Source organism: Emydura macquarii, unplaced genomic scaffold (assembly GCF_026122565.2).
Source record: "Emydura macquarii macquarii isolate MOO-44397 ecotype Brisbane River unplaced genomic scaffold, CSIRO-AGI_Emac_v2 contig_2422, whole genome shotgun sequence".
Taxonomy (NCBI): domain Eukaryota; kingdom Metazoa; phylum Chordata; order Testudines; family Chelidae; genus Emydura; species Emydura macquarii.
This window is the reverse complement of record NW_027132559.1, coordinates 13,012,153-13,034,256: the sequence shown is the minus strand read 5'-3', so window position 1 is coordinate 13,034,256 and position 22,104 is coordinate 13,012,153.

Here is a 22,104-nt window from a genome sequence, read left to right as displayed (position 1 = left end):
GCTCTTTGCTCTGCCATGGGCTTCCTGTGAGACTTTGGAAAATCAGTTTATCTATCTGCCTCAATTCCCCATCTGTAGAATTGTGATAGTTATACTTCCTTTCACCCACCTTTTGTCTGTCTTTGAAATGTACATTTTTGGGGGGCATGGAATGTCTCTTTCTATCCATATGTACAGAAACTAGCACAGTGGGTCCTGATCTCAGCTGAAGTTTCTAGATGCTCCCATAGTACAAATAATAAATAACAAACATCTGTATATTGTTAAATGGTAGGAATAAATTATTTTAAAAATATGTATTTTTCATTGATGAAATTAACTTTTTGTGGGTTGGGTTATGTATCTGAGATTACAGTGGTCACCACGGTGAAACTTCACATTTGCCATTTGTATGTAATTAGTATTACCATAGTATTCTCTATACATAGCATAGGAAATACTGTGGTAATAGTTCAATATTTAATTACAGTACTTTGCAAGTGTCAGTTTTAAAGAACATAATGACCAACACTGTATACTAGCACGAACATTTGTAAATGTCAGGAGGAGGGATGTTATTCCAGATAACGTACATATTCTGTTTTCCTAAATGATGTCCCTTCATGAACATGCTTTTAAAAATATTCAGCTGCTTTATATGCCATTTTGTCTATCTTTGCTGCTTCTGAAGTGATACACATATATGCTTAATCACAGATAATGGTCCCATCATATCAAGGGGCTTAGATATTCACATGGAATATTCACATGGAAGGAAGTGTTGCCTTCAAATGGGCAAGTACTGAGTTAGACGATACTTGCATGGACCTGTGATTACTGTGGTGATGCTCATATATGGTATATGCCAGTCCTTCATGATTTGACACAGTTCCCCAGAGTACCAGTTCTAGTGAGAATTTTAAAACTCCAGCAAATCAACATCACAGATGCTGTGTTATTCCCAGTATACCATCTTCCAATTTTTGATATGTCTGGGGAAAACACACTGGTGGGTAAAAGACAAGGATATCAAAATACATGAGTCAGCAAGGACCTCCCTGTTTCAAGGTATCTGATTACTATATTTCTGCTTTGGTTCCTCATAAATTGTATATAATTACTGCCAACTGCTGTGAATGATTTCATATTTAGGAGCTATTTGCAGGATAAAGTATATGGGCCAAATTAATCCCTGATATAAAATCAAAATAATTAGAGTTATACCAAGGATAAATATGGCTCTGTGAATCTGGGTTTTTATACATATTAAGAAAGAAAATCAATAGTATCATTTAAGGAAACAACTTGTACTCTTGGCTATCTTTCTGTGAACACTTTCCAATGGGTTATAGTAGGTGTTTCTAATTAAATCTTTTTTCAGACGAATGCTCCACGTGGCTTTCAAAAACATCAAGTGATTTGCAGAAAAAGGAAAGGAGGAAACGTGGTGTTAACCAACTGGTTGAAATGTAGTTGTTATTGTGGGAGCTTCTCTTCCTGGCACCTAACATTGAATTTCTTCAGGGAGAAAGTCTTCTCTCCATATCAGCTGTCTCCACCCTTCTCTATGATGTGCAATCCTAGATACCAATCATTGAGAGTGGAATACAGTTACATTCATTAATATATCTAAAATAGAAAATCTTGTTGTCAATATATACTCATTAGTACTAAGATGCATTGTTGTTAATTAGGTGGCAAATAGAAAACATCCTTGCTTCAATCTCACCAGATGGAGGGACCCTGGGTGTGATGACCTATGTTGGACCTTTCCCAGTGGATTTATTTGGTGTATTTATATGTCAGCATAGGTCCTGCTGCCATTTTTCATTTAAAATAACCATTCCCAAACTTACACAAGTGTGCACTCAAATTCAATTATTTTAAAAATGTGGGACTTTTGTTTAGTTTTACAATCAGCTATGCATAACACCCTCAAAACGCCAGAGACACACAGATGTAAAGTGAACAGATCTCTTTAGGAAAATGTAAGCTAGTCTGCTTTTTCCTGTTATGCTATCCAACAATGTTCTGCCATTCCGTCCAATCAGGTGAAAGGTATTAGATTACAAACTCATTCATATCACTGCCTTTTACTGATGTTGCCCACATCAGTTGCTGAGAAACAATATGAAGCCGAAGATGGGTATTATTTTTTTAATCTTCATTTGGTGTTGCTCAGTCTACGTGAAAAGTCCCTTCTCCAGGAGCTCTGACCTCTTAGGGTATGTCTTAACTGCAGTTAAACATCCATGGCTGGCCTGTTTCAGGTGACTCAGGATTGCAGAGTTCTGGCTATGGGGCTGATTAAATGAGGTGTAGACATTCGGGCTTGGGCTGGATCCCAGGATCTGGGACCCTGTGAGGGGGGAGTATCCCAAAGCCCGGACTCCAATGTGAGTCTGAAGATCTTACTGCAATTAAGCAGCCCTGTAGCCCGAGTCAGCTGACACGGGCCAGTCATGGGTGTTTAATTGCAGTGTAGACTTACTCTTATTCTTTTAAAGGGTTTGTACACTCTTAAGAGCCATACTCAGCTGTGCTTATTCCACTTTATGCTCTGCAATAGAGGATATCAACATTTGCATTGCTAGACTGTGGCCTCAGTTCAGCAGGATACTTAAGCATGTACATTACTTTAAGCGCACGAATACTCCCATTGAAATAAATGGGATTACTAATCTTAAAGATTCACATGAATTTAAGTATCTTTCTAAATCATGGCCTATATAAGGAAATGTGTGACACAGTTTCACTGAGAAACCATCCTACTTCTTTTTTTTTTTTTTAAAGTTATCTATGTTTGCCTCAGCTCTGTCAGGCCATAGAAAGAATTAGTTTGTATATTAATAATTCATTTCCAGGGAATAAAGTGTCAAGAAAAACATTATATGATAATGAGTTGGGGTACATTTTACAGATGTGCTCTATACCAGAAGAGGGCATACGTAACAAATGATGTAACTTCCTTAACGGGCCACTCTTAGTTACTGTACATACAAATAATAAGAGTTAGTTCCCTGACCCAAAGTTCTTGCAAACTAAACACAAGAATTTACAATTCTCACAGTCTACAGATCCAAAACAATTGGCAGAAGAAATCTGAGAATAATTTCAAATAACCATAAACTTAAGAATTTTGTGAATAAAAACTAAAGGTAAAATTTGTTTGATACATTTTTGAATAAATTAATCCTAGTAGATTATTCATTTGGCTTTAAGTATTTGCAAATTTTATAATGGGAAGTGGTGATGGTACTCAATGCTTTGTGGATCTGAAATCACGTATAAAGAACATGCAGTATCTACATGATACAAGCACTTACAGGATGGCTGGGCTCTGAAAAAGTGACTAAAAATGCCATTATGTGATTACATGTTCATTGTCATTTAATAATTCCCGTATCCTCAGTCTGCAAACAAAAAGATGTTTTTCTAACTGCCAGTACTGCATACTCCCCTTGTACTTGGAGAATCAAGGCTGTGATCTAGGAAAACAACCCAGTTCGGGACAGCACTTAAGCATGCTTTCCTAGTTGAGTACAAGCTTAGATGCTGCCCTGATTTGGGTTCCAAACTGATTCTTACCTCTTTGTGCATCACGAATAATAAAAGTTCTGAAGGCTAAAGTAGGCTCTTAGACCCAGATTTTTAAAGGTGTTTAGGCTTTCCGGCACATAGCATTGCAAAGCCTAACCGATTTAGGAGCCTAAATCTCAATTTTCAAATGACAGCCAATGGGATTTAGGCTCCTAAGTACCTAAAATAATTTAAAAATCTGGGCCTTAGTGTCGTTTAGGCCAACCTACTGTCTTCCAGTTGCCTAGTGTTCTTGATGACTATGGAGTTGCCCAGGTGTGACCGGCTGAAACTCTGTAAATAATTGTGCTGATAATGCACACAATCTTTTTCTCTCTCTTAGCTGTTTTGTCTCTGTGTGGCTAACATTAGTCAAAAAGCAGTACAAAAATTTATTTCAATTGCAAAAGTAAGCAAACCTGAATCTGAATACAGAAAAGAAGCAGATAAGAAGTAAGAAGTCATTTTTTCATAGTCCCTTTTCAGAGAAGAACTGCACTTTAAGCATTTTACAGGCATGGCTAAATAAGTGCCTGCCTAAGGCCAGCCATATCAACTTTGAAATCATCTAAAAGCTGGGGAGAGAGAAATTGGATACTAGTCATTGGTCATTTACAGAATAATGTAAAAGGGCATGACTCCCATGAGATCCATTTTTCAGATCCCTACATATAATAGGTCATTTTTTGAAGCTAACCCTTCTATCGGGCAGAAACACTGAATGTAAAAGGGCTATCATCTATCATGTCTGCCCATGAAGTTCAAAGAAGGATAAAATAAATTTCATTTTCACTTTCTCATTGTTAAAGCTCTTTCCCCCTTTTATTCTTTTACTTCTCTTTAAAACATCATGAAAAATATACAAGTGATGAATGGTTAAAGGTCAGTGAATATTGATCTTTTTAGTGGTCTTATACGAGTTTTGTGTGTCTATCTTTTTGTCCAGTTGCCTTATAAAAAATATACTACTGAGCCAATGAAAATGTAGTGCCACTTTTTGAATGATTTTTAATATATTAAAAATATTCATCATTACAATATTTCTATAAGGATCTTAAGTCCTTCAGAGTGTACTGAAGAACCACTTTACCAAGATTCAAAAAAATAATTAATATATTCTGCTGTGTGAAGTAGGTTCAAAATAATATGTACACTGTGGATAATGGAAACATGTTGACATTCTTAAGGTTATAAAAACACTTGACGTTATCGTAATCGTAACATTGAGCAAGATTGAAGATTATGAAGTACAATGTCCCTGAACATCCTAGAGCAGCATCTTTCCCATTTTACTAATTGCTGAGACACTTGAGATCTCAGTGTGATTTTTTTTTTTTTTTTTTTCCTCTGCACAAATGAACAAGTGGAGGCCACAGCACCTCTTTAAAAAGGCAGATGTGCTAAATAATTAATTTATAAAGAGAATCTGTGTGGGGACTAGAATCTAGATACTGTGACTTTCCAGGTGAGTTCTCAGCTAGTTGAACTTAAAAAAGCAACTTTATGAGTGTAAATAAACACTTGGATAAATCCGCTATTTCTTCTTTGAGAACGTCAGCATGGATCCCACTGTAGGTGTGCATATGCCTCGTTTGAGATCACACTTATTTGGAATAGCAATCTGTGCTCCTTCATGCTTCGGCATGAGGCCCACTGGGTGGCTACAACCAGTTCTCTCCTATCACTCATGGCAATGAGATGGAACTCAGTGAATGTCCAGTGAATGTACTCTCTTCAGAGGCCCTAAGCTGGTTCATTTTCAACATTTTTCATGAAGAAATCTTTTCACTTTCATTCAAAGGCTTTGCCTCCTCTCCCCCAGGGGGAAAAAGGGGGAAAAGAGGAAAATGATCTATGACCCCTTTGTACAACAGGGTGATGAGCTTTGCACCAATTGTTATGCCTTCATGATAGAATCCAAATCTTCAGGGTTTCAACCCTGCCCATACTTTGACATGTTGATCCCAATCCAGGATGAGCAGAGCTGATGCCTCCTTTGCACAGAGAGAGACGAGAACCACATTCTGGACAGGTGCTTTGCATGCAAGTTCTTGTCTTCCCAGATCCGCAAGTCCAGGTTGCTCAGCTCCAATTACATTCACTTGAGCAGTCCATATAAGTCACTTCAGAACCTGAGGGGACAGTTATGACCAAAATTAAGACATATAAACAACCATCAGCCGGTGCTCCCTTCAATACTCATTGCACTCTGGGATCCTACAGTGGAAAGAAGGCAAAGAAAACAGAGTCAGCACTGATGTCAATCCTGACCACACTGGTGAAGTTCACAGGATACAGGAACCTGTTGCTTTGGTACCAATCCTGTCACTGACTACATCAGCACAGACAATCCCCCAGCACTGATGACTTCAGCTCCCGTGATGCCTGCCTTGATGTATCAAGCAGTAAAGCTGGCATTTACATCTGCTCATGAATGGAAAACCAACTTGCATAATCGTATTGAGCCTAAACATAGCTCCAAACTGCAGGGAAGCCCTGGAGGAAGGATATGAGATGTGATTCATTCCTTCAAGAACAGAGCCCTAACGAATCTGGCAGAGCAAGATATTATACACCATCCAGGTACAGATACCCATGAGTGGGCTGAGCATAGACCAAACATGGGCTGTGGAGGCATCCATATCTCTTCTGGAGACATTCCCGGTACTGAAACTGGCACCAGGAATGGCACTGGCTCTATCCACCCTCTTGGTGCTTCCTTTGAGGAGGAGATATACTCTTCCTCACCATCACTGATGACATCCTTCATGATGCCATCAACCATGCCCCTTCCATCCAAGAATGACCCCAAAGAAGGTATCAGGGAGCCACCATTCAGAACACTACCCCAAATACCACAGGAGTAGCACTGGGCTGGTCAGCCCCAACCGCGCCAATACCCATATAACTTGATGTCATATTAGCCTTACTGTGGACCGTCTTGCCATGAGTCCAGGAGCAAATCACCATCCCATATATCTACAAAAAGGAGATAACTTTCCCTGTTGGCTTTGCTCCCCCAAGACAGCCCACACTGGAACTGGTCATGGGCCCATGAGAGTGGGAGATGATAGAGGACAAAAACAATGATTTCCATCTCTACTCAAAGAATTTTCCTCACTGCTGGACAAGACCGTGACATCAGCTCCCATGTCAGTGATTGATGACTTCTGAGTCTTCTGGGACTTCCTGTGCAGAATCTTGATCATCCTAGATATTGAGACTATGTTCATACAGGAGAAGTCTCACAAGCCCTTTACCTTATGAAGGTGACAACATTGGGTAGGATTGCCCTCCCCATTAATGAAGGGAGCCTGAAAACAGCTAATGAGTTGTGGAAGACCCTATTCGTCATACCTCTCATCTCCAAGTCCACGGAGAAAAGGAATCACGTGCTCCCTAAAGGCTGTGAGCATGAATACTTTCAAACGCCGTTAAACTTCTTTCAAAGAACATTTTTATCCCGGGGGAGACTAGCCAATTACTATCATAATGCCTAGATTGAGTAATGTCATTCTAAAATAGTCTAAATAAATCTAAGCATTTCTCTCAGCCTTATTCTTCTCAGAATGGAACTTTGAGGGGCGGAGCATAGATTGCAGGAGGAAAGAGTTTGTGGGAGTCACCAGGAAGCCAGTCTGTATGCACATGGCTGGGATACAAGTTGCAGCTGCAGTTCTTTTGGAAAATGTTCTCAATAAAAAGCCAGTTTAGTTTTAGGAATATGGAAGCAGCTCATGTTATTATCCAGAACATGGTACATGAACCATATATAGAGTGTGGTCCAGTGGTCAGGGCAATGAACTGGGTCTTGGAAGCCTAGATTCTATTCCCAGCTCTGCCCTGGACAATTCACTTCACTTCTGTGTCTGTTTCTCCTCCCACACTTTTTGCTATCACCTCTTTAGACTGGAAGCTCTGAAGCATTAGAGACTCTCTCTCACTATGTGTTTATATGGTTCCTAGCACAATGGGGATGTGATTTTGGTTAAGGCCTCTGGCCCTGCTGTAATACACATTGCTGTAATACAGATTTACTAATAATGTTTCCGAATATTAAAAAATGATGATAATACTTTGTGTTAAGTGCTTTACAAAAATTACTCAACAGAGCCTCACAAAACGTCTGTGATAAATAGGAATCCTTTCACCTGTGACAGGAATGCTGTTAACTTTGGGTAAGACTTTGGCTGCAGTTCAACAGCATACAACAACACTACTCAACAGTTTAAAACAAGGAACAAATGATACCATATGCATACTAAAGGTGAAACATTGGTGGGCACGATAGTCGGGCACCAGGGAGACAGCCAAAATTCATACAGAAATGCCTTGGAATCCATCCCTGATCACAAATGCTAAGGACCTCTATTTGGCTTCGTAGACATGGCAGCTCCTGTAGTACAATGCATACTAACGCCATGCTGGGCCATTGGTTCAACATTGACTCAGAAAAGTGTTATTTACTGACTTCCTGCAGCCCCTCTGTGTCCATTGGAAGTCTAACAATCTAATCATTGACCAGCCCAAACCTTCTTGGCTTGTATGACCTAACAAAATCACAGGACAAGGTACAGTCCATTCTGCTTATTAGCTACCCTTCGGTTACCAGAAAGTTGCCATGATCTGGCAGTTGCTAATAAGTACTGGGGTGCCTTCCCTGGCTGTAGCCCTGCAAACCTGCCTGTTGATAGGGCAGCAGCAGGGCTGGGGTTTTCTACAGGGAGCAGGGGTGTTGAGGGTCTACAGAGTTGCATGGTACTTCTCTGCACTCTCTGGAGGTCAGGACTCAGCACATCCCAGAGCTTCCTTCCCTGGGCAGTCCCCTGGCAGGGAGAGATACCATGCTCTGCCTCACAGACTGCCCTCTCATCCCACAGCCCCTGTGCGCAGGTAGGATTGCTGGCTGCAATCCCAGAAGGAAGCACTGGGATGGGCTGAGCCCCAGCTGCAGGCAGATTTCTTCCCTTGCTGTAGCCCTGCCAACCTGCCTACGGCCAGTGCTCGACAGGTGCACTGCCCCATACTTCATTCCCTGACTGCAGCCTCACGAACCTGCCTGCAGCTGGGGCCTTTCTTTGAAAAATGTCCCATTAGACATTAGAGTCCCATTAACATTAAAGTCAATGGAATGGGATTAGTTCCCAGCAAAATGTTGCTATCAACGGGAACATGTTAATATCCAGATAGTTAGTTATTACGTGGAATCTACTGTATCCTGCTAAGTCAGGGTTCACTATGATAACCAAATTCTCTGTGCCTTTGCTTCTTGCATGGATGGTATAATTTTTCTGCAAGACGAATAGTGAGAAAGTTAGTCTCCGGATTCAGGACAGTCTCCTAAAAGGCCACTTAAAACGGTGTGGTACTTTTAAAATGACATCTTTGTTTTGTTTTCTTAAACTTATTAACATTAAGTTTAATGTTGGAACCCTCAGAGTTGCTATCATATAAAATGCAAATGATTTTTTTTTTACAAACAATAAACCTTTCCAAAAAAAATGTTATGTTAAAATAGGTAAGTAGCACAGCATTGTAGCCATTTTACAGATGAGTAAATTGAGACACAAAGGTTAAATAACCCTCACAAGGCCACACAGCAAGTCAGTTGCATAGCTGCGACCAGGAAGCCTGATGCCCAGTGCTCTCTTCTAACAAGTAGACTGAGCACCCTCCGTGTTTAATGTTAAAGTATTAACTTTTTCCCTGTCACACTATGCTCAAACTTGCAGGCATAATGAGACACACTTGTAACAGACATGTCTACTGTACCAGTGTCTGCTAGATCTGTTTTTGCTAGTCTTCTCTCAAACACTCCTTGCAGTGCTTATTACTGAATCTGACACTAGGGATATCTGGCAACCAGCTTACAGGTTCACTGGTTTGCATTAGGGGAGGGAGCATGGCTTCCGGGTGGCAGAAAGTATGTGAACATCTTATTTCACATTAGTTCCCCCAGGTAGGAAATTCTTCCAAAGAAGATCATTGAGTTTACCTGTTTCATATTTCAACCACCATTGTACGATGCCCAATTGCATATAAAGCATCTGGCGTAAGCAAAACTAATTTGGATCTTCTTTTGTAAAATGTTAGCAGGATTAAAGGATCAGGTAGCCTGTTTCCTTACAAGAATCACTAGAGGGAACCATAGTGAGGAAGAGATAAAATAATTAGGACAGCAGAAAATAGGCAGCATGCATCTCAACTGCAACTGTTCCTGTATAAACTCAGTCTATAAAATTATATTAGTTTGCTTATCAAGCAAGCTTCTTTTCAAATTTAATAGCTACCTATATTACACTGACTGTATCAACACCTGTGACTTTTATATTGTAAACAATTTCCAGCTCTTCTGAGCTATGATTCTCACATTGCCAAAAAGGCTAATCTACCAAGGCTAGCCCAGTGGATGAAGATAATTTTTAAAAAATTAGTGATGTATTTATCTATCTGGTACTATGCTTCAGCAAATGCAGTATTTTACACATTTGTTGTGCATTTAGTAATATACAAGTATTATAATACAATTTGCCAGATTTTGGATTAAATGACTAAGTGTTACAGTAATATAAATTATAAAATACGGTAACACACAAAATAGTTAAAATATTTTTCAATGTATTTAAAATACAGTGAACCAAATACTCTGCTATACGGAGAGTACCCTAGTGAAAAAGCAGTGTCAGTGAGGGAACATGGCCAGGATGTTCTGCACTCTGATGCTCTCCAGCTGCCATAATGGCAGCATGAGGGACATTTCTATGTAGCCATAAACTACAATAACCCCAAGGCTGCTCTAACTTGAGCCATAGGCTGGATGTTCGCCCAGGAGCATAGGCATCTACCTTTGCGCAGGCCCCCTTGGGTCCTACAAGACGACTATCTGGCTCAGTTGGATTCAAATTCATGGCCAGTGAGTTATGCCATAAATATGCAAAAACATGAAAACTGGCCTGCTCAATGCGATTGTATATGTGTATATAATATATACAAACTACCACACTTTCAAACAAAAAATAGAGTTGGAAATATTTTTACAAGAGAAAATATTAGGTATCTTCCATATAAGGTTTGCTACCACTTCCCCTTTATTAAAAAGAATATAATGAATGCGCAGCACCCATCCACCTACTAAAATGAATCACTTTTTAAAAATGTATTGCTTTTGCCTCAGATAAAGGTATAGGGATACCTCAGCATTTCTCCTTTGGTATATGTATGCACATTACTCTATGTATTACATACAATGTTGCAGATATTGAAGAAAGGTTGTTTTGTTATCTAACTAGCAAATTTTTAGTCATGGGCATCATGTAGAAATTCATCAACTAGTAATGGCTAGGTAGCTGGTAACAAATTGCCCACATTATTATTTATTTATTGTTTTATTTTATTTATTATGGCTAGTCAACATTTTTCATAACAAAGTAGTTTTAATCTAAAAATGGCCTTTTCTTGAAAATGAAACTTTTCATGAGCATGACATTTTTGGTTTTTTGGGTTTGTGCTGCTTACATGTTGAAATTTTTTTCAATCAAAAAACCTTAAAGAAAGCTGTTTCTTTGGTAAATGAATACAAATTTTGATAAATATTTCCCTAACATTTTTATAATGTTTTAGATTTAAAAAATGGAGACAAAAATCATCAAAACCAAACCAGTTTTTGGTTTTTTGAATATTGTCAACACTTCAGATGGAAAACAATTGTAATTTTTTTTTTATTTTATAAGGCTACTTTTGCATTTTTCAGCTAGCTCTATTTATTATTTGCTCAACAAGAACAAAAACATTCATACAAAGTGCTGTAGAGAGTGATCCCATTCCCCCAACCTTTAGATTGTACATTATTCATGGCAGGGAGGGAATGTCTCTGTGTTTTGGAATGTGTCTTGCACTTTTTAGGCGCTACGTCGATATAAACAATAATTTACAGAATAAATCAAATAACTGTGTAGGGAAAATATATTCTGCTACATGGGAAGGCCTAGACCTTGGTCCCCTACAGTTAAGGCTAGCTCTAGGTTAACGATAAAATATTCCTCTTTATTTACTACCCACCAGTCAACACAATAAGCAGTAACGGAATGTTTTTTGTGGCCTTTTTTGTTTTTTGCCCATGATATCTTGGTATCTTGTGCTGCTCGGTAGAGCTGCAACAACTGGTCTCTAACATCAGTGTTCTTTTCAAATACATTTTTTTCTGCTTACCCACCAACCCCGTAAGATGTGTTATAACTAATTCTGGAAAAAGAGCATGCAAACGTTATGGAATCTTATGTCCATCACACCATTCTTGCAGCTGTCTAATGAATTTGCAACCATTGCTTATTATATGGCATGGTACAATATTTTCCTTATACCATTGCAATATTATAATTAAAGTTTTGTATTATCTTTTCCATTATAACCCTTTATTTTCAGTAGCTTAGTGTTTTGCTATTAAAATTCACTCCAGGCTGTAAGACGACATAGTAAACATTTTTTAATATAGTTTCTGTTTTTCTGAATGTGAAATGAAATTATTACTAGCAGAAACAAATGCTAACAAGATATTAAAATGGACAGTTAATCTTCTTGCCTGGTGTTCAGAGCTTCCCATGGGCTTCTGCACTACAGTACTGAACTTACATCCAGCTACAATCCTGACTGCTGACTTTCTCCTCTCCCCTCTTCCACCTTCAGTGAGGGAGAGACGCAGCCTCCTATTTGTGCTGCTCCATGTATTTGGAATTCCCCCATTCCCCTCCTCCCTCCTCCCTTTGAGTGACAGAGCCACTTCCAATTTTTAAACCCCTCTTTAAACTCCATGTTCAAATGCGCTTGTTGTGATTCCATGTTAGAAGTTATAACATCTAAGTGTTCTGCAGAATTTAGAGGAAATGCCAAATTACTGTGAGAGGCCCTTCTGCTTTATTTCTAGCCTGACTGGAAATGAATAGTAAAAATCTAGCAAGGAAGCCTGTGCTTTTGGGATTTTCATCTTGTAATATTACAATACTTTTATCTACTAGAACTGATACATCACTGGTCCCCATATGTTAAATCTTCAGCACTAGCTGTGAGATAAAAGGACTATGCTTTTTGTATGAGGAAGGTACCTACTGTACCTTTCAGGTGATTTTGCTCGTGCTTGCTTCCTAACATTTGTCTATCTCACTGATACAGAAAGTTCATGAGAGCTAACGCTGTGCAAATCTATTTATCGGTTTCTAAATGTAAAGAGTCATTTAACAGTTGCAAGAACATATTTTAAAGCTGAGCACCTCAAGGCATGGGCATACAAACAATACAAATGTGGTGTAACAGCAATGTTGCAATAACCTATATTTACCACAAGGTGGCACGAAATTGTGTCTAATGAACCCTTGTGACTTGGGAATCCATATTTTCAGACTGGGCCTCAACCTCATTTGTTTTCTGTTTAGCAACTTCTGTTTAGCGATCTGTGTGTTTGCTCAGCAAAATCAGTTAGCACCTATAAGCAGTTTAAACACACTGCAAAAGTAACTGGGTGCAGATTGTTATTGTACCTGTGAATGGTGAAGCTATGGAAACAGAAACTTTCCCCCTTTATCTCCGTGAGAAGGTTGAGAAGCAGATCCACTTGGAAGACCCCTAAAAGCTAACGCTTAAACGTGTGGATCTAGTGGCCTGGCTGAGTTGTGCTCAGTATAGGGCTGGGACTGGCGGCACAGGTGGCTGTTTTTGTGCTTCCCCAACGAGGGCTGAAAGGCACAATTTAAAGCAGAGTCAGCTCAAGACAATCTGCCATCCTAGGCAAAGCTTCAGAGAGACGTCCCCCTCCAAATTCCGAGAACAGAAGTTCTCAACTTGGTGGAGAAGTTAGGGGTGGCAGTGGACTTTCTAGAGAGGTGCCATGAGCCTTCTGAGCGTTCACACTGCCACTCACTCAGGTTTGACCTGGCCACCTGTCCATTATGATGAAGGGGGATGGGGAGAGAAAGTTGGGCCAAATTTAAGTGAGTGGTATTGTGACCTGGCATTTGGGGTTGCAGCCCTACTCAGATTTGGCCAGGCAAATCTGCTGCCCTAGGCAGCTACCTAGTTTGCCTATAGTTAGAGCAGCCTCAAGGCTATTTCAGCTGTCCACTCCCCCTGCATTGGGTCCTTGGGGTGGTTGGTGTAGAGATAGTATATCAGCTCTACACCACCTAGTGATTGTTCCTGTGCTGGGGGAATAATTAAGCCAGCTTTATGGTCCCTTTGGATTGCTAGGTACCAAGAATCTGGTCCAATGTATTCTGCTTTAACAAGAAGAAAGGTTATTCAAATGGTTTTCATCTTATCTTGTCAAGCAGCTGTTCATGGGGAAAGTAACACACCTGCCCACCAAGTGTTGGCACCAGTTCTAGTATGCTTTTGATTGACACCTGGGTGGGCTAGTTGTGATGAACTTTTGAGTGACAAGTGAACTCATGTTTGACTCAGGAGTTTGTGTGTTGGCAGTAGAGTTAAGAGACAAGTGAAAAGCAGCAATCAGAGCAAAAGTTTTCTTGGAACTTGAATACTGAGCTATATTTTCCTGGAGCCCTGAAATGGGGCTACACATGTCAACTTTGCTACTTTTGCTGCTAATTCATCTTCATTCAAATGAATAAAAAAAATTGTTACAAATAAAAAGCAGATGAAGAAAATATCCTGGGCTAAGAAGTAATTTACCACTCCAGAAATATCCCATTGTTTTGGTCTTGTCAGTGCTGGGATTTTTCACGTGTCTAATACTGAGTCTCATCTACGCTACAGCTTCTATCAATGTGACTGCACCAGTTGGGAATAATGGTTCTGAAAAATTATAATGTAGACAAGTTCAACTTGTCCTCTTAGTCCCTACGACACACTGAAAGATGGATTGCAGGTCCTATACTTCAAAAAGTATCGTTAGATAGAGAGACTTCTGAATTTGTATATTTATTTGTACATGTATCCAATATTTAATAGTGAAGTTGTTACCAAAAAAAAAAAAAAAAAATTGCTAAAGCAAGCAGGTAAAATGATCATTCAGGAGATACCAACAAATATAGTACTACATTTTCATAAATGAATCGCAAATCTTAAATGATCCACATAATCCCAAAATCTGCTAAAATGATCCATTAATAATTACATGAAAAATTGTGTACATTTGATTGCAATAACATTCAGACCCTGTAGCTTTTTTAAAAAAAAGTTTAAACAGATTTACAGAATTGTTTTTCATATTAAACGAAAGGAAAAGAGTAACTGTATACAGAAATGTAGTGCTTCACAGGGGACAGTGACAAAGCATCAGATATAAGCATAACATTTGATTACATTGTTAAAAAATGTTTTAGAGTAAAAAAGGTATTTTTCTGTATACCTTTCTATGAATATCAGGTAATCTCTCTCTCCCTCTACTGTAAATGCACCCTCATTTCTGGATACTGTGTGGTGCAGAATGACAGGTTACAAAATGTTCTTCTGCAAGGACAGGAACCTGTGTGATCTCATCAAATAAACTGTGGACTAATAGAAAGTACATCATGAGCTACAGAGAAAGCAGAGCTGTGACTGGCAAACATTCATTAAATGTCCTTTTGGCAAGATGTACTGAAGGCAGAAGTGTGAGGCAACAACTGTCACAGAAGTTTGCAGTATTCTTACAAGCCTAGTTTTAAAGAGAGACAATAATATTTTTTGATGGTGAGTGTACTTAACCCACAGTTGCTGATACTTCTGGCTGTTCACCAAAGATATGGTCCAGTCTATCTCCACACCCATTGCCAAATCCTTCCTCCACCATGCGGCAAACGTCTCAGCCCCCTAACAAGAAGTTCCCTAACACCAAATACCAAAACCATTATTAGCACCCTCACCAGGCATATGCCCTGACCCAATTTTCCTTGCATTTGACACTTTATATATTTATATACATGTGGTCCGTTCAGCCTGCATGTTGCCTGTGTTTTCCCAGAAATGCATTCCTATTAACTCTTCCAATTCATCTTCCTTGATCATCAACTTGATCAGATACAATAAGGAAGATGAGGAAGGATGGTTTATTGGTTAGGATGTTAGTCTGGGACTCAAAAGAGCTGAGTTGAGTGACTTGCTTCACAACAAACTTCCTGTGTGACTGCAGTCAAGTCACTTATTCTCTCTGTGCCTCAGTCCCACATCTGTAAAATGGGGATAATAGTACCTTTGTACTTCACAAGGTTGGTTTAAGCATAGATACGTTAAAGAGTGTGAGGTGCTCAGATACTACTACCACTACTACTGCTACTATATAGCTGGAACTAGACAAGTACGTGCAAACCCACAGTTCATGTATGGATAGTCTCTCTTTTTATATGTCCTCCATGTCCATGCTGGAAACACAATGTGGCCTGAGCCCCTGCTAGAGTTCCTCAGGGCTCCTCCCTCTTCTTCTTGGTGCCCTGCATAAACTCCTCCATAAATTTAATGGCAATGTCCAGATTAATTGACTGATGCTGCTTCACCCATACTCGGGTATCCTCAAGGAGACTCTGATGAAATTGTTCCAGAATCACAGAGCCCATAATCATCCCCCCAGTTTAAGTATCTGGCCTTAAGCAATGAGATGTCCAAACTGTTGATGTCCATGCAAATGCATGGGGCCCTAATCCTGCAGGCCATCTTGCTGCTCTAAATTTCTGGCAATATTTTTCTGTGGACAGGCCTGTCTGGCCCAGGATGGATACCTTAACCATGACACTAGGGTTTAGGTCACCTTAACCATGCCACCATGGATTTTTCACCCCTCTAAGCAATGTTGTTAAGCCACCATGCCTTTCTGGTGTAGACCAGGCCTTCCTGAGCACTCCTTTCTATGCCATTTTATACAGCTTCCTCCTTAATGGGTTAATTGGCTCATTAACTCATGAGCCTCAATCTTTCCTAGAAATCAGGTGCACCTCTGTCTAATTAGGCCTTTGCCAGGGAAACCTAATGAATACTAATAGTGACCTGAGTGCTGGGTCCAGTGCTAGCCTTCAGCACTCTGTCACAGACTCCAATGTGAGCTGAATTTGGTACATTGTTTTCTTTCTTGTATGTGATTTTCAAATGCTCATAACTTGATGAAATCAAAATCATTTTCTTCCAGAACAAGGCCATGCATTGCTTCTCATTGAGGACTATTTCCATGCTAAATTGCAGATTTCAAACCTCAGCCTTTTTGGCTACAGGCCTGTTCAAATAAGCATCACAAGACTTCTACTAAAATTGAAAAAGCATTTTTGGTCTCTTCTGAATGTCTGAACTATTTTTACTCAAACTTTCCAAAGTCATCTTTAGGCAGACAATTGGAAGAACAATTTTAACTCAAAAGGTGAATCTTTCACAAAGTCCTGATGGTCTGCAAATAGGACTTTGTGAAATAGTTTCCATCTCAACTAACTACCATGTTCGCTACCATTGCTTTTCCACTACAGTAATGGCCTTCAATGAGTTTGTAGCCAGTCTACTTCACCATTATAATAAAGGTTACATCATAACAGACATACTTACAGGCAGCACACTGTTGAGTAGTGCATTCTCTTCATATACAATGGGATATTTGTCTGGAAGATTTTCTTAGCCACCTTTTGAAAAAGTGCAAAGTTCACGAAAATGAGACCGACAATCTAGCTGTAAAAAATGAGTGTTGGAAAAGTTACAAAGCTATTTTACTGCATTCCTTCTGCCACCTGCTTGTACACATTTCTATGAGAGTCTTATTTATCACCTCGTCTGTCTAACTGGACCTGAATTTTAAGCTCATACATTGCTTTTGTTTTAAACTCAAATTTGGAATTATTTGTTTTGTTTTGTTGTCATTTCCTAAAAGTGCAATCCATTTTCAGGACAGTCTATTGCATATTTCAATTTTCTTTGGCACAGCACTCCTGGGTATTTTTTTGTATCACGAACACACAGTAAGAGTACCACAAATGAGGCATCGTTGGTCAGGTTTTAAATTTTTTGTTGCCATTGTAAAAACACTAAATTACTCAATGTCATCTTGGCCTTTTCCATAATGCTGACAGCCTACAATTTCCTCTTCGCCTTTTAAGTATCAATTTTTTTACAGTAGTCTATAAACTACCTCGTTAATCAGATAGTGTAAAATCCAATTAGAGACATTAGAATCCAGAAATACAGAAGTGTTAAGGAATTTATTTCTTGATTGACAAGAAAGGCAAATAGACTCATCTATTTTGAATCTTAGCAACAATTAGCTGCCTTAGTTTCATTTATTGTGACATAAAAAATCTGGTTTATTGAGAGCTCTATTGAATAAGATTTCTATGATATTCACCATGAGAAAATATCTTCAAACTAAAATGATTGTTTTGCTGTAATAAATTGAACCATATGTACACTATGTTATTCAATCTTTTTTCTTCAAGGCATAAATTGATATTAAAGAACATTTAAGTCATAACACATGGTTATCCAGGCATGAACGAGGCAATAACCCATATAAGTTGTCAAGGTGAAGCCAAAGCATTTATTAGAGGTTTGTGTTGTTTTTGAAAAGTGCACGGTTGGATAAACATGGATTAGTGCTATTATGCTGCTACGATGACTCAAGTGTGTTTTTACAGTGTCAGTAATTTTTATGTTTAAAAATCACTGGTGCAGTATATTAGCTATAATTTATGTTTATCATCTTGTGTACTCTAATAGGTTTCAACAAACCATTTAACACTTCAGCTTGTGCATATACATTACTTAATAGGTATTTATCTTAAAAAAAGAGATACTTAAATGGGACTTTCAAAGCTTGCAAATGAATGCTAAGAGCAAATACTGCAGTGAGGCACATTAACTTTTTTTTCCAGTCGGCATTTAACTTTGAACAGTGTGACCATTTCTTTTTACACTTTGTTCCCAAGTGGAGCAAGAAAGATAGATATATCATCTTCAAATCCTGTTGGCATGAATGACATCAAAATCCCTGACATGGAGTGTCCGTCACACTTACTAAGTAGAGTGGATGTGATAAAGCCAACACAGCTGAAAATGCCAATAACTACCTGTCACAGAGGCTGCCCTTTGAAGAGGGCGTAGAGCTTTATGTTTTCCTGGTTAAGGTTTATTTATTATCGATAGCAGCAACAAATATTTATATTTCTTCTCATTATTATTTTTTCAGTGCTTTGGGTCCCCTGTTTTTAATAACCCCTCCCAGTCCTAAACACCCAACACTGTTTGTGGAACAAGTTTTCCCACAATCAAAAAGGACAGAAATAGGAGGGGAGAAGAGATGAAGGAGGAGAGATCAATTAGAAGTACCTAGCCACATTAGCCTTTTTGTGGTAATGTATGAGTACAGCTTAATTTATTATGATACTATTGATTCTTTCAAACAACACATTGCTTACTGAATGGGCTGTGCAGATGATATATTTCTGTCCTGGACAGGCTTGGTATGAATTACTATTGTTCAGTACTTTCATAAAGGAGATTGATGTTAACTTAAAAATCATCACAAACTGGTCTCTCTCTTTTTTAAACTATTAATCTGGAATTTGTGAGAAATCACAAGACAAATATAAATGTAGCTTCTGGTTACGAAACTAAAAAAATTCCTGATTCATTTACCAGTGAGGTCTTATTGGAGGGGTAAAAAGAGTTTGTTTAGAATCCTAAGAATATGAACATGCTGATCTGCTATGTAATAGATTTTTTACAAAGAGGCTATCAATTCTCTTGACTCGATCAAGCATATCAGTTGGCTGAATTGGCAAATAGAGAGGATTTATTACTCATGAGGGAAAAATTGACCAAGATGGACTAGTATTACAAACTACCTTTTCCACAGTAACTTCTTTTTAAAACATATTTAAAGAAACATTGGTATAATTTGGAAATTATTCTTAATTTCTAAACAACGGTTTTTATTTTCTCAAATTTTGTTATTTTTCATATATGAGCAGGGAAAGTATTTAGAATTTGGGTTTTGGTCAATATACTTATCAAATTACAGAGAAATACAAATACCCTTTCTTTTATGTTGAGTCACTTCTGATGACTCTATTTCTACAAGATACACCTAATGCCATGCTGCACATAAACACAATAGGCCAATTTCAGTTCTTACGGTGTCAGTGTATACAGCTCCAATAACTTCAGTGGAGTTGTGCTGCTTATACTAGTTCTGAATTTTTCCCATGCTTCTCTCACTGTGCAAAGTACATCCCATTCACATTTATAACAGTAATGTTCTGTCCTCTCCAGGTTCAACATGTTTACTTGGACTATTAATGTACCCTATTGTTCTAGGTGCTGTAAAAACAAAGAATAAGAGATAGTCCCCGACCCAGAGAGTTTATAGTCCTAAATATCATGCAGCCACTAGATTTCTACGTGCTGTATAGAATTCTAGATGGGGTGTGGTCCTTGACAAACAAAGGTAACAAAGCTGGAACTTGATCTGTGTGGAAGACTGGTATGTTTTTTTTTTGTCTGTATTTCATAGTTGTTTTTTTTAATAAATGTCCCCATTTTAAGGAGGACTGTTTTTATATATAATGACATCAGGAAAAGGGTATGTTGGAACAATACTAGTGTCACCATCTTCATGCCAGCAGTGCTTTTCAGTTTCTGCAACAGCACTCTGCTGCCCTTGTCCTTTTTCACCTAGAGGACCTTTTTACATGGTGCTTCTGTTCCCTAGAGTAACACTGAACTGTTTTACCTCCCTTGAGCCAGGATACCTGAGCCCTTCCCTCTGCGTTCAACCTCAATCTGCTCTCCTTGCTTCCCTTGAAATGTATGACATCACTATTAATTGTTTTCCTTACAAGGACTCAGTGACCTCACAATCCCCTTCATCATTGGGCTGGACACTAAGAAGGAAAGACCAGGAACCTCCTTTTCCTGCTTTCTTTGTTGATGTTAATAGTTGTCACTCAGGCTTTGAACGACGATGAGATTTTAGATTTGTCTCTTTGGTAGAAACCATGCTATCACTATTGGACTTGTTGGCTGCATTTAGTACAATCAGTTGCAAAGTATAGCCGACTCAGATGCTTTAAGCTGCATCCATTTCTTCCTATCAGAGAAGTCACAAAATGTTACAGTGGGAGGCTACTACTCTTCGCCAAAACTTGCAGGGTTTTAAGATACTCAGTCTTAGCACCCCATGTATTCATCCTATACGGATGGAGAAAGTTGTGGGCTGGCTTTGGCTATCATGCCACCAATAAGCTGATGACCTCTACTGTATCTCTACTTCTCTTCTTGCTCAGATAACGCAGTGCCCTTTCTATCCCAGTGAAGGCAATAGGAGTCTGGATTAAGAATAAGTGGCTCAGAAAAAACTGAGGTGATTGGTGGTGGGGGGAGGGGGAAGTACCTGGAGGAACTAGCAGCAATGTGACCTTATTCTCTGCTGGGGACACCTGCTCTGCAATTGCCAAGGTGGTTTAAAACACTAGAGTCTTTATGGATTTCACTGCTTTTGGTTCCCAGATAGTCAGAACCTTCAGCTGTCCTGTCATTCTGGGTATGGACCCAGTCTTAGTGATTCATGCTTTTCTCATCTCAAGACTGCAACATATTATACCTTTGCCTGACTAAAGCCTATCTGCAAACTACAGATGGTTCAGCAGATCACCTGCTAAGTGGAACAGGCCAACCAGAGCAGATATTGACAGTATCTGTGCTCTACGTTGGTTGCCCATCCAAGTCCAGGTGAAGTTAAAAGTTCTGATCTTTACCTTCAAACCACAACTGGGTTGAAGCCATTACCTCAAAAGCCACTTCTCTCTCTCCTGTCCCTTTCACCTTCCCTTGCTCCACTGTGGCTGCATTTCACAGAAAGATAAAGGCTGATTTGAATCCAGGTTTGCACTTGAAGGAACTAGAATCACAGTCTTCCCACCAGAGATCATGTTGAGCCAAAGCCTTGATGCCTTTAGAGCATGGTAGAAAACTCATCCCTTTCAGCAATTATTTTGATAGTGGCCTAGCTGTAAAGTGGTAATACTGAGGTACTTCCACAATAAGCTTTATAGATCCAAGTACCCATAAGGTAGCAGAGGGGGGAGGAGAATTTGGATCCTGATCCTTCTTCTGAAGGATTGGTGGTGGTGTTTCTTTAATTTATGTACATCTAACTAATACTGAGATGACCACTAAAAAATGCAATTGCTGCTTAAAACATTTTGAAAATGCCCATGGATATTAAATTTACAGAAGTATAACTAAGTTAATTGGACAACTCCAAAGACAGTCAATAAGAGCAAGTGTTTGAGAGAAAGAAAAGATCTACAATCCAGAAAAGCCCCCTACTGTTAACTATTTTAGGGGATAAAACAAATGCACAAACAATCACTTCTTTCTTGAAGAGATGGGATTTGTAGCCATTCTAGGCAAATTGATCTCACTGAAAATGAAAGCAGACTTAGTTATGTGTATATGTTTTTTTCATGGGGGGTTCAACCAGCACTAATATGATGTTCACTGATGATGATGGAGAGCTGTTTTGTGTTGACAGAGCAATGTTAGGGTATTAGTTTGAGTATGGGGAATTAAGATATCTGTGTGTATCGT